Consider the following 14,302-nt stretch of genomic DNA (forward strand, 5'->3'; position numbering starts at 1 on the left):
GCCCCGAAGGCCCCGGAGACGGACTGTATCACCGGTCATAAAGGCCACGCTGTGTGGACGTGTATGTCTGTGTGTGTGTTATTTGATCTTCTGGCTGTCTCATCTTTCCTCGACTCACTTCTGCTCCTCTAAGCCGAGTTCTGCCCTCGGATCACACATCCTTCACCCTCACACCTTTAGATCAGCCATCAGCTTCTTGACCTCTCTAAGGAGAAGCCGACCGACCAGGTTCGGTCCAATAAGTGACGGAGCTTCTGTTTGCCGCACCTGTACTGGGTTGCTGCTTCATCTGAACTTTTATCATCACTTATCACACATACATCCCTGTACTGCTCAGCACTAATTTACATTTCAGTGAGGATTTGTCTGTGTGTGTGTGTGTGTGTGAGATGAGGCATCCTGGCCAAATGTATTTGCATCAAAATGATCCCGTATAATTTACCAAGCGTAACGACAGTGTGGCTGAAAACAAGCAGGGCAGCAACACATTAACGAGGTTATGACGCATTTTATGACTCCGTAGTTGTGGAGAGCTAAATAATCCGGACATCCAGTCGGATTCAATTCATTTACGTTGATTCAGATCGACGGGTAGCTGAATCTAGCATTAGCTAACATCAGCGTTAGCTAACCTTGAACGATACCTTGGCTAGCTTTTGTGTTTTCTCCTCGGGTGGCTTCTGCTGGAGTAGTTTTTATCAGAGCGGCGGGTATGAAATGTTCTGGAAAGAAGTCACGAGATGGAACCAGCAATCCCGAACTGCTGGTTGAAGAGTTGTCTAGCTAGCAGCGCTAAAAGTAAGCTAACTTAGCTTAAAGCTTAAAATAGTAAATACGTCTCGAGCAGTTTCCACCAGAATGTTTGGTTTACAGCCAAAGATCTTCAATTAATAAGATGAATCACACCTATAAAATACGATTTTAAAAACGCTGTGAAACTTTTTACGCTAACTTATTAAAAACAGGTGTGTGGTGCATTGACATTATATTATAAAATTATATTACAAAAGTGAAACATGTTTCACTTTTGTAATATAATTTTATGGACTAACTGCCATTTGGACAGATGTCATAATCCAGTAATATATACTAAAGAATAAATTCATGACAAAATGGGGTTTCTGCAGAGAGAAAAACACTTTCAATTATCCTACTGCTTTTCTTCACTAGGAATAGAAAAAAACTTTTAGATATGTGTTTCAATACTTTTGCATCATGTCCTTCCATGTGTTAATTTTCTGTATTCATCATTTTTAAATGAATTGAGAAAAAAAATGAATGTGGGGCCAAGTGCTAGAAGCCGGGTAGAGTGATATGGAAATACTATTGGTGTGCTCGGCTCAAGGCTCTATAGTAGTCACTGGGGGCGTTTGTGTGTGTGTGTGTGTGTGTGTGTGTGTGTGTGTGTGTGAATCAGAGATGGGAAAAGTACAATCAATCAATTTTTTTATTGTTTTTGCATTTTGACAAAATTTCTCAGAGGCTTTGGTGAAGGTTGTGAAATTACTTTCCCTCTCTCTTCTCCTCCCCCCCCTCCCTCTCGAACATTATTGAGTCAGGGTGAATGGAATTGACATGACGAAATGTACGCGTCTGCTTATGGGAGATAAGATGAGGCGTTTTTATGTGCGGTAGGAAAAAATAACTTCTGGCAAATCTCTGATCATTTCCGGATGAACTGGTGCCGAGTGGAGGTTCTGACTTGAAAGACCACCAGAACCTCTCGAAGTCCAGGCCTCTGGTTCCGGGCCCTGCTCGAAAATGAATCAGCAACTAAACTCAGGTCATCTTCATGAATACATGATAAAATGGGCAATTAATTTACAGGATTGTACACCTCAGCATAGATGATATATTTAGTTTAACATTTGGTCTGAACATCTATTTTCAATGGTGCAATTCCAGCCCAAAACACTAGACGTTTCCAGTGTTCATTTTTTAATTGAACTCATTTTGAAATAGGATAATATTGTTATTATTCATTCTCAAGAAATACACTAATTGCGTATTCTTTATCTAATATGTTGGATAATTTGTAATGGTTTAGTATTTTTTTAATCTAGAAATTATCCTAGAAATTATAGTCAAAAATAGGGAAGTAACCTGCTGTGTCAAGTTGTTTTTTTTAGGTAAACATGTTGCTGAGTCAAGTGTTTTTGCATGAGCTTATCCTGTGTTTGTTGCAATCTGCACATCGGCCGTCTTCTACAGGCCTTGTGTCAAATGCTGCTTCCTGTGGATGGTTCCCAACACTATTGGACCGTGGTGGCAACCTTTCTTCCCCAAATCGGAGTCCTACGGGCACCGGCCATCGTCCATCCTGCTTCCCTTCCTTCTTTCCTTTACGTCCTCCTGGTTAATCAGTTCACCATTTACACACCTCCTCCCTCGCTTCCTCTTTCCTTCATTCACCTTATTTCCCCTCCTCCTCCAGACCACATCCCACCTGCGTGTCAGCGCTAGTAACTCTGATATAATGTATGTGCTGTGCATAAGATTAATGCTGGAACGCATTGATGCCACTATGAGGCTCTTCCGCCGAGAAGGATGTTGAGCTTTCAGTCTCAAACAGGAAGGCCCATTTTAAAGGGATTAGGTGCAGCGATGTGATTGGAGCTTAATCGCTCTTATGCACAGACACATGATTGCAAACGCGCGCACACACACACGCACACAATCAAATACACTCGTGCTTCCTGATTTAGTTGTGATGAACACAACATACTTCTAGGTCAATAGCAGCTTTGCCACAGTGTTCTAATCCGCTATGCCTTTTCGATTCACTCTGGTGGATCGGGGGAAAGTTTTTCCAAGTAGTTCCAGTACTTATTTTTTACACTAGTTGATTTTTTTTCATTAAAGTGTGATTTTTGCTCCATTTTGACATTGGGCTGAGTTGACATAGGGCTGAGTTGTATTCGCTGTGTGACTGAGGTTAAATGATTGTTAAGTCACTTGTGTCAAGTTGTTTGCTGCCTTGAGGAATTTTAGTTTAATTCCCTAAAATGGGCGCCGGAGCGTGAAATTAGAAAAATGCTATCTGTTTCAGATGGAAACAGATAGCAGTCAACTTGTTTCAAAACTTTTATTTAACGAGCAGACAATGGTGCTGCATCCAATCTCATTATTTTTGTATGACAACCTTATTCTGCGTCTGAATTTGTTCTAAACTCACATCATTATTTAATTTATGTGCTCATTAATCCCCATCTCCAATACATGGCTGTACATACTATATAGTTCACACACACTGTGTCTAAAATGAATAATTCAAGCTGTTCTTCTTGTTTCCAGTCCTTGTGCTAAGCTAAGCTAACCGACTGTTAAGTTCCTATTTACCGTGCAAACATAGTAGTATCAGTCTTCTTTGACGCTTGTCCAGAAAGCAATAAGACAATATCCCAAATTGTCAAACTAGTCCTTTAAGAAGAATACGTTCAGAAAAACACATCCTACCCAGTTATTACATGCTGACTGTGACCAGAAAGTCTGTGTAAAACCAAAGTGCTTATTTCAGCATGTCGGCTGGACCGTGCAGGATTTAGCTTTTTATGCTTTAGACCGGCCGGTTAAGAAATAAACATGGATTGTAAAAATTGAGTTAGCACAGCGCACCTCACATGCACCCGTCTTTACACAACAGGCCAGACTAGTGTTGAATTATAGGTCTCTGCTTGCTTGGTTGTGGAAGCAAATCTCGCAATACTGGGTGATAGATCTTGATCATTTTGTTATGTTGAAACTACAATTCATTGCTTAATGGCAAGTGAGAGAATTTTGGTAACGCAATAAAGCAGCTGCCGCAGCTCTGATGAAAGTATGATGATATCTTTAGTGAAGCCAAATTGTGTAAAACACAAGTGAAGATGGTGAAAATGAGGTGAAAACGAGGTGAACCTAAAGCACCGGAAAGGCGAAAATGCTCGGTCCAACTTTTATCCCTGAACTGGAATGTCTTTTACAAAATTATATATTCCTACGGCTCCTATAGGAGGAGGAGCCCCACCTCGATAACACTTTAATCACAAACCCTCGATGCCAACGCCGCAGCAAATGATTTTCAAGAAATTACAATTGGCTCTTTGAAATAAAACGCTCTAATTCCCAGCATGTAGCAGCTGCAGAGCCTCGGGGCAGCTCGAGCTTCGGTTTGAACCTTTCCGGAGGTGTGCGAAATGTGCAATGTGTCAATCTGCTGGGGCTCGGAAGTACAAATTGGGACATGCCACGCTTATGTCCACATGAGACCCATTTCAGAGACAATCCTTTTGTCACAGAGAATCTGTTTGGGTCGGTTGCTTCAGGAATCCTGTGTGCTTTGGGTTAAGCAGTGGAAGCACTAATACTTAAAGTGTTTGTACTAATCCTGGTGGGTGAATGGGTTCAATAGAATGCTTCCAAGGCACGTGTTTGTGTGTGTTTCTATACACATACGCATTGTACAACCAGTTTACCGTGGTTGTGTTTTCTGCCCCGGCACAGAAGGGAGTGCGTTCGAGTAAGCGAGATGGTGCAGAGCCCTGATGACTTAATGGTCTAATGGGGAGCTCTGTGCTCTGCGACATGGAGTATGTCTTCCTTAATGAGAGCGACAGCATCAGATAACAGTCCGTCACAGCCCAAGTATGAACTGTTGCTTTGCTGTTTTATGCATTTAAAAGTGGGAACGTAGGGGAGGATGTGGTTTGCGATCCAATCGGCTCAGATGATTCCCAGACACCAGAACAATCTCATGTCTTTCCTAACCAAGAGTTAATTTGGATGTATTTGTTTATTGGGTCCTTCAACTTTTCCTTTACGGTTCATTCTGCTGTTTTTAACAATAACAAAAAAAAGCTCAGATAAATCCACTCCACATCTGCTCAACGCTCAGCGACGGACTGCATTAACCACTCGCTATCTGCACACTTGTGCTCACACTGTTGACCTTTCAGAGTTGAGTCTGTTAATATGGGTTTTTCCTCAAGTTTAATAAGCCTTTCTTTATTTCCTACGATGTATGTTGGCAGCTGAAAATCTGCAAGTCCAACTCGGTGTGTCACTGATACCATTCAAGTGCTGCTAAATGTAACGAGCCATTACGCATCAATTGGCAATCTAATTTGCTGTTGAAAGCCTGCGGACACCGACCCTCCCTAACCAGATGATGGATGGTGGAGAGCAGCAGAGTAGCGAGGGCGTAGATGGTGGAACCACTCTGCACTCCCGTGCATTTGCTTTAAAACTGATATCTGGCAAAAGCCAGATTCTTTTCAAACCTGCAGCACGTCTTGAAAAAAGTCACAGAGCAGCTGGTGTTTTCCAGTCCGCTCCACGGGGCTCTGCGTCAAGGACGGCGAGAAAACGGAGGAGGGAACACATTTGGCTGGAGCTCTTGATCGTCCTGTGACTGCGGCCTCATCAGTAAGTCAGTGTTCCTAATGTTCCACACGAACAGCGTGTCCTGTGGAGAAGACTCCGGAGGGAGTCCTCGCGAACACGCACGGCTCATCTGGGAGGTGGGTGAGGGTGTGCGGTCGGGTCCGTGCGTCTCATGATCTCATTAAGAAGTTTAGTGTTGACTTATTATGTCGCCGTTATATAACCAGACGTCGGTGTCCCTCGAGCTTGTGCGGCTTTAACTGTAGTTGTTGTATGTTGATCTTCTTTGAAGATCCCATGCAATTACTTCAATCCTCCGGTGGAGAAACAACCAGCTGAAGAGGAAATACGAGATCTGTAAAGATACCAGATGTCTCTATTGACCCTTAGGATGTTCATGTTTGTTCTACTGTCTACTTTTTGAGCTCCAACTTTTAGCGTGTGTTGAAACGGGCCCGAAAAGGCTCCTCCTTTGTGTCCTCTTTCCATCCTGTATGTCAGGAAGCACTTCCTGCTTGTCCGTACTGAGGGACCTTAAAGAGAACATGGCTCCAGCCCTTCATCCTCTCATCCGATCTGCCGAGGCGTCACGTGACTCTCCAGCAACAGTGCGCGCTGTTGTCGCCCTTTGTTCCCGTGGCTCTTCGTCCCACATGCAATGAGGGGCCAGCACACACCACAGATTGTGCCGGCTGGTGGCCTGACATGTTAATGATTTTAAGCCTGGGTATACATTTCTCCTTCTAAAGGGGCAAAAGTACAGTAGATCCCATTGTTGTTTCTACGTTTGGTACCCGAGGGGCAGTTTTGAGGTGGTGTCGCTGATTGTACTGCGGGGAAAGTGTCTGCTCTCCACCGGAGAGGCGTACGTCCTGGTGGCGATGTCACCGCTGTGCGTCTCCATCAGCTCCGGGCCGTGAAAGGATCAGGTCTCTGTCAAATAGACCTCTTAAATTCTACCCTAAATGCAGTAATAAGAGCGGTTTCCGTGTGCAGTTTAGTCTTTGTTTAGACGGCAGGGCAATGAACTGAGTTGTTCAAAAATGTCACGTCACTTCTCCCGGGAGTCAAATGTTTCCCATTTGTTCATGTTCATCAGGCTCTCATTGGAACACAGCAGATGTTTTAAGACGAATATAAGCGGTTGCGGAGGTCAGCTTATTGAAGGGAACGTGGTTTCCACCCAAGCCGCTCATCATAGAAGAGAAGAGGTTTTAACGTGTACGACGCTTGTTATAGTTGTTAGAAAAGTGACTGACCCCTCAGGACGCACCTCTAAGTGGTATTGCTGCCACTTGTTTATGTCAGAGTCACAGTCAAAAGTTCAAGCAATGTTCCAAGAGATGTTTTTCGAGCCCAAGTGACTACTTGGAGCAACAGTTTTTGAGGACAGCTTGCTGTGGTGTCATGGGGATTGTTGGCTAACCCTCAAACAAAAGTTGAGCAAGAGTTTGAGAGATGAGTGCCGGTGTTGTCAGTTTGTGATGTTGCAGTACAGAACTCGTGTTACATAAGAGAATTATCAGTGGCATGGCTGACATGATAACAAACAGACGGGACCAGGCACAGAAGGTCCCTTTATCCGACTGATGCCAGACACATAATAATCCTAGAAGCACAAATAAGCACTTTCACCTGCTGCAGACTTCTCCGGAAATATTGGAGTTGATGTCACAATGAATCTGTAAAAAAGAAAACATCACACAAAATGTTTCACAGCCGAATACTGCACAAGAGTATTGATATTTTACAGCGTTGAGTAAAAATAAGAAGGAGAAACCACATAACGGGTTATGTATGCGCTCCCACACCTCCAGTGTTGCATACATGCATGAATACCTCAACTAAATTGGACATGGCTCCACCAGCAGTTGATGAAATAGAACAAAAAACAAGCGAGCAGAACATGATGAATACATGAATACATTAAATGTGAATCAAAACTAAGAATTAGAGACATGATTGGCGTTAGTTGTTTGGACACCTTTAGCCAGTTTTCAGAGAGGAGGAGTAGAAACTGCTTTAGATGCTTTTTAATTAGCTTTGTTCTGACTTTGTATTCCTCTGCTCCTCCAGCTCTCGTTTCATCGATTTGCTTTCATCTTTCACTTATTTTTTCATTTCTCTCTGCTGTATGTTTATCTGTTAACCTCTCATCTATATTGTAAGTCATGACGAGGAGGTATACTGGGGGGGTCTTTGGCAGGATCATTACCTATTCCCCCGCTTGTCCCTTGATCCTTTTTAACCGACCCACCTTTTTATATTTCATCCCTCTTCCTCGGCTCCTTCCCTTCACTCCTGAGTGCTCTTCAGAATCAAGGTGCTCTGACAATTGACAGTTCTTCATCCTCAGACCGGTTGTCATGGAAATTGGGCTTTCCAAACTGCACTATTCACATGAAACATGAATGATGAATTTGAGTTTTTGTGTGTGACACACTGTATATGTGTGTGTGCGCATGTGCGGATAGGTGTGTGTGTGTGTGTGTTAGGGGGCCAGCGGGAGGATTTCAGCAGTTAATCACTCTTTCTGTCATTTCCCTCAAAAGAGGGAAGAAAAAGACGTGTTGAATGGAGACAGAAAGGTAGAAAATCTGCTCAGTGGTTATTTTCTCAATGCAGGATTGCATTGACTGCAGTCGCTGACAGGGCTAGTAAGTTCGCCTGATTGCTTTTGGGCTAAAACTGCTCCATCAAAAGAGGAAAACTAAGCTATAGGCGCTTAGCCATCTCTAAATGAATGAGCCGAAGGCCTTAGCCTCTTTGGTACGGCTGCAAATTGGCCAGTTTTGATAATGCTGTAAGTACCAAAATTCTATAATCCATTTATTTATTTTGTTGTTCATTTTATTATTTATATTTTTCCTTCTTGGGAAGAATTTTCTTAATCTCCATTGAGTACGTGCCTCGCGTGCAGGTCTATTTTGGAATATTCCTACATGCTTATTTGTGTTTATGAATATGTCTGTGAGTATATTGTGCTGCACACTCTTTATTGCTAATCAAGCGCTGAGTGGTTCAATAGGTTTCCATAGAAACCAAAAATGAATCAGTTGAAGTAGTTGTTGATTTAATGAATGGACTAATAGGGCTCTATGTCTTGATTACTCAGTACAAATTTGAGTGTGTGTTTGATTTTTCAATAATCATCAAGCTACGTTTCTTTTGGATTTAGTTTAACACACTTTCTCCCCCACACAAACCACAAAGCTACACATCTTGGGCTGCTCACATATGGAAGCTGTTGGTCCTACTGGGGTCCAGCAGAAGCTGAACTATAGTCTATATTGTACGTGAACTATGGTGTAAAGTTGTACAGTTACACTTCCTGTCCCAGTCCAGACAGCGTCCCCCTTTAACCTTTGCAAAGGTGATTCCCCTTTCCTCTTCTGCCGTGCTAACTCCAGTGAATTCTGTCTTCTGATGGAGTGTGACGCAGCCGTGTATCACCACCCCTCTCATATGATGTTGTTTTCATGTATCCAGCCTTTCATTTCTGACATGTGGAGACGGATAGTTCAAACCACCTTCCCACAGACCCGTTTTTACTTCTTTACTTCTGACTCTATGAATACTCGCGTTTGTCTGTGATCTGAAAAGAGATATCATATGATAGTTTGTGCAGCTTCGTGTCCACACGCAACCTCAAAGCTACTGTTATCCGTCCTGTTTCCTGTCCATCCGATAATCAGCTCCTCCTCATTGAGATTGGCGCGTCAGTCATTTCCTGTGACAAGTATTTAAGCAAGCGTGTTGATTTAATAGGACTTAGTAAAAAAAAAGTGTATTTTAATAGAATTTCATTCCATTTTGTACTATATGAAACACTAATCTCACTTAGACAGTTGAGCATCTTCCCAGCAGCAGCCTGATAAAGTCACGGAGAGACTTATAGCTGCCTCGAAATGTAATTCCGCCAAGAAGTTGTAATCTGTATGTCATCCTCTGGATAATCATAGTTGCACTATTATCAACGTGCAAGGATCTGTGGATTAGTGAAATTTTACAGCAACAGTTACATTTCTTTTTCATGTCTTGTCAAAGAAAGTACAGTTTTCAAAAAGAACACATGAGGTCAAATGGGTTTTTATCAAAAGCGTATCTGCTCTAAATGATTACAGCTCATACACCCTGTACAGAGATGTATTCTTTTGAAACAAACACGCGTTTGTATATATTTAGCCTGCTTCAGACTGGATTGGCTCTCGTGTATCCTTCATGTCTGCTCGCCTGTCACCTTTGAACTTTTTTACCTGCTGGATTTGTGAACATCGGTCTGCTGTCAGTTTTGATATTTTCCCTCCCATATTGTTATGTCCAGGATCGTTATCAGCGGAGCAACTAAAGAGAATGGACTCTTTTGTCAACAGGCAGGAAAAAGGTCATGTAGGGGTCTCCTCTGGCCAGACCTGCTTCCTGTCTCTATCACCGAGGAAAAGGTTAGTGCTATCAGGGACCAACAACCAACAGTTTGTGTCTTATCACACAACTATGGACTGTAGATCTGCAATGGAGTGTCGCATTTTTTAAAACTGAAGTTACTGTGAGCAAAAACGTTGTAGTGTTTATGTGCGTCATATAGAGGCATCAGTATTAAATCGAGGCTGTTTCATAACCACTTAAAAGGCAGTGACTTTAAGCCTAAGTGTCTTTTCATCACCTCACTATGTTGCCTCCTGTTGCGTGTGCATGTGTGTTTGCGTGTGAGTGTGTGTCATATAGAGCTCTTCGACAGCCCTCTCCCTATATTATTTCATCGTCTCTCCACATGCGGCCAACATCCAATGCAATAATTAGCAATCAGTCTCGCTCCGGTAGCTCCATTCGCTAACCTGGGGCACACGCAATGTCACACACTCACAAATCACGCTGCATAAGGGAGAAACACCCTGAAATGATGGTTCCCTGTCTACTTGAGGCTGTATATGTGTGTCCTTGTGGGCTCCAGCTTTGACACAATAAAGCACAACAATACTCAAAAGCAAAGGGGAAACACAAGACGATGGCGCAGAGGAGAGACCCATCATACGAAAAAAGCAGGAACAAAGGCAAATACATGTCAGACTGTAGATAGTGGGATATAAGACATTGGTAAGCTGGAAAAAGATATCCAAATAAAGCAGGATAATGGAGAAGCGGGAGCACGTACACATTTGCAGAAACTGCTGCAAAGAATGGAAAACGGATGAGGCACTTCATGTAATGAGCTTTCCATGAATGTTCATTTTATAATCAGCTTTCCCTCTCATGCGGGCACATGAATGATGAAAAGCACAACAGCTATTAAAACGCTACTAACAATAAAAGTCACATGGCTCCCTTGAGTGCAGTTAATGCATGTATTTTATTTTTTCGGAAATCAGGAAATGCCTCCTGACAAGTGAGGTTTCCAGACCCCGACCGTAGATAGAAAGTAACTCTCAAATCCAGAGTGCAGAGAGAAAACCCTCAGCATTTGGTGTTAGTAGTTGAACATGATGTTATTCTATAACCTGCACGCATGGCCTTCCCTTTACTGCATCTGAACACCGAAGCCTCTCCTACAGTGGAAAGTTCTCCCCGTGAGTCTGATCAGCTTCGCTCGCCATCAGCAGTGAACGACTTCAGCCTCAACTTCTGCTGCCGCTTGAGTTGTAATAAGTGAAAAAGAAAGAGACACAGAAAAATGGAGAGGGCGGATGAGAGAGAGAGAGAGAGAGAGAGAGAGAGTGAAAAGATTTTTTTTTTAAACTCTCAAGGAAAAAGGTCCTCTGGTGCCTTTGTCCCATTGGCCAAGGTCCCGCCGGGCGCTGGCGGCAACCGATGACATCACTGTATGAAACACGACGGGGGAGGGCGCGGTGCTGTCTCTTGTCACCCTGGCAACAGGTCCGTGTGTGTCTGTGTGTGTGTGTGTGTGTCCTTGTTAGAGTTATGCACTGGTTGCCTCACCTCTGGCTATTAGTCCCCAGCCGATCCCCCTTCTATGTCCTGCGCTTCCTTCTCTTTTTTTGCTCTGTCTTGCGGTCTTCCTTCCATCTCTCCATCTGGTCTGTTCCAGACGGAGTCACGTTTGATCATCTAAAAAGTGTCGAGTAACTTCACACACAAATAGGATCGTGTCCTCCTCCTCCTCCCATCCGGGTCCCCTTTTCATCTCTCCTCACTCCCTTTTCCTCCCGTTCACATGCCCTTTCATCTTCCCTCCTTTTCCCTTGTCCCCTTCTTTCTCCCTCCCCTCCTCTTCCCTCTTTTTAAGTATTCAGCGGAGTCTATGGCAAGTGGATTGGTGGCGTGCCCACTTAAAAGGAGTGGAGGAATCACACCGCTAATCCCATTGTGAGAGAACAAGGGCTGAGGCGGCCCGATGTGTGTGTGCAAAAAGAGAGCGAGAGTCCGTGAGCGAGTGACATTACAGAGAAAGCGTGTTTGAGGAAAGGAAGGCAGAGGGATACCCGACAGGTGGGCGATGCAGAAAGTCAGAGGGACGGAGAGACAGTGGGGTCTTTGTGTGAGCGCCCTGTTAAATCAGGCCTGTAACGCCGGCTTTCATTGGAAAGCCTCTCCAGACCCTTGTGATAGGTGGCAAGCTTCTCTGATCCATACATGAAAGACGGAGAGCAACGAAGGGTGAGAGAAACAAAGTGGGGGCGAAAAAAAATGATGAGAGAGTGGAATGTGAAAATGTAATTTCTCTACTTCGTGTGCAGTTTTGCTAATGACGAAGATGAAAGGGGAAAGAAAAGACAGAATCACCATGGACTCAACGCCTCCCTACACTTTGTCAGGGCTGTGCGCCTGGCTCATGGGCACTTCTGCACCGGTTGTTAGAGAGTGAACCTGTCTGACCCACCACAACCGTGCAGGTTTTTACAGATGGCCCTGAAACAATTGCGATAACTAAAAAAGCTAAATTAGCTTCAGTTGGTTCTGTAAAACAGTAAAAAACAAAAAACAAAAACAAGACGTTAATGAAGAGAGAGAAACGCTGAGTGAAGAAGGATCAGAGGAGACGTGAATCTCGTCTGATGTCTGTTCCAACCTTTACTTGCACCGTGCCAACGGCACCACTTCGTTCTTTTCTTCTTTTTCTCCGTCACCCCTCCCTTCCTCTCCATCTCCCACCAGGCGCCAAACACACTTTTCTTTCATTCCCAACACTTATTTTCTTCCCCCCCCCCCCCCCCTCCCTCCCCTCTCGCCCATTCCTCGCACTGTGGGAGGTAGAAAGAGAATCAAGGAGGACGATGAGACATCATTGTTAACGGTCGTCCTCTGAGCTCCCGTCTGAAACACACACAACAAGCGACGCGCAATCACACGCGTGCAGGTGAGCGGTCGAGCATGAAGGAAACACATATGGACACACACACACACACACACACACACACACACACACACACACACACACACACACACACACACACACTCCTTATAGCTCTCTCCCGTCTGCTGACAAGAGTGTTTGTTCCCACACCGCAGGGAGGGGGTCACATGGGCGGCCAGCTGTCTGTTTGCGTGTTTGTTGGAGGGCGTACCGGGACACCTGGGGCCTCAACTCGTGCTGTAAGGTCAGAGAGGGTTGCACTGCTGGTGGCTGGAGGGTTCACACACACACACACACACACACACGCACACGCACACGCACACGCACGCACGCACGCACGCACGCACGCACGCACGCACGCACTCACACACACGCACGCACACACCATCAGTTGCCTCAAGACAGAATTAGCCCGCGTCACTGTCAAACAGAATGGATTAGATTACTTCAAATGCTAAATGGTGTGTATGTTAGCAATTGTGCTGCCAGCTAATCCATTAAAGAGACCACACTGGTCCCAGTAGTACCAGCACCAATCCCCCCACAGTCTCAGCTGGACCATTGGCTAAGTGGATGGAGCAGCATCATTTACTTCATTTATTTATATGACATTGTGGACTGTGTGATGTTTTAAAAAAAAATTCAACATCAGGGGTATCACTTGTATCGCCTGTGCTGTTCCTCTGTTAGTCCACTTTTCTCCTCTGTCTGTCCTCACATGACCTTGACTGTACAGGTTGTATTGTATCATGTGAGTATCATTTACATCTAAATTAGCATTAGTTAAAGGTATTGACTTCCCTGACTGAATTAAATCAACCCCATTGATCCAAACTGAGCCAACAACAGATTCAATTGGGCGGGAATAATCTGATACCATTCAAAGTCCAGACAAAAGAAAATACCCTCTGATGGATTATGGTGCCAATTTGCTTGAATGATTTGAATGTGAACGCTATTGCCGGTTTGAATTAGTTCCGGCTAATTTATCCACAAAAAAAAGCAATGCAACCTTTCTCACAGAGACAACGGAGCTGAAATAAACCTGACATCTACATTTAATTTCTAGCTGTTGTAACGACGGAATTCAATTTCTTGAAAGGAACATGAATCCTTTCAGTCTTTGATAGAGAACTTGTGTAAACTAAGCTGATTATTGGTTAAGTGTTTTTAGGGTGAATCGAGAAAGAGGATTGTAGAAAGGGGTATTAGGGTTCGAGAGTTGTTTTTCAACGCGGGCATTAAAAATGGTTTTAATCTCATTGTTATGAGACGTCGTGGCTTTAAGGCATCAGTTTTTCTCCGTGGTTTTCGGGGGTGTCACTACTTTTGTGAGTCCGCTCCCGTCTGGACTTTGTCTCAATATGTTTACCGTATTTGTGTCAAATGCACTAATACTTTAATCCAATTGTTATGTGTTCGATGTTGTTTTGGACAGAGCTTTGTGCGTTCCTCACAGTTGTAAGTGGTAAACAGATTCAATCTTTGCAGGCTCTTAAGGGACATATCATCCATCATACAATCTGGTAAGGCTCAGTTTGGAGAATTTGTCATTTTAATTTCCTCTTCACACACACACACACACAGACACACACACACACACATGCAGAGCACCATTAAACAGACATTAGA

The 14,302-nt window shown here is 43.8% G+C and overlaps 1 long non-coding RNA gene across 1 annotated transcript; it reads left to right on the forward strand.

The window, feature by feature from the left end:
* The first annotated feature begins 5,161 nt into the window (after positions 1–5,161).
* On the forward strand, positions 5,162–12,304 carry LOC120822828 (uncharacterized). Its single transcript, XR_005712746.2, has 2 exons — positions 5,162–5,403; positions 9,686–12,304. It is a non-coding gene; the product is annotated as an uncharacterized LOC120822828 (long non-coding RNA).
* Positions 12,305–14,302: the final 1,998 nt, after the last annotated feature.

The sequence above is a fragment of the Gasterosteus aculeatus genome, chromosome 7 (assembly GCF_964276395.1).
Source record: "Gasterosteus aculeatus chromosome 7, fGasAcu3.hap1.1, whole genome shotgun sequence".
Taxonomy (NCBI): domain Eukaryota; kingdom Metazoa; phylum Chordata; class Actinopteri; order Perciformes; family Gasterosteidae; genus Gasterosteus; species Gasterosteus aculeatus.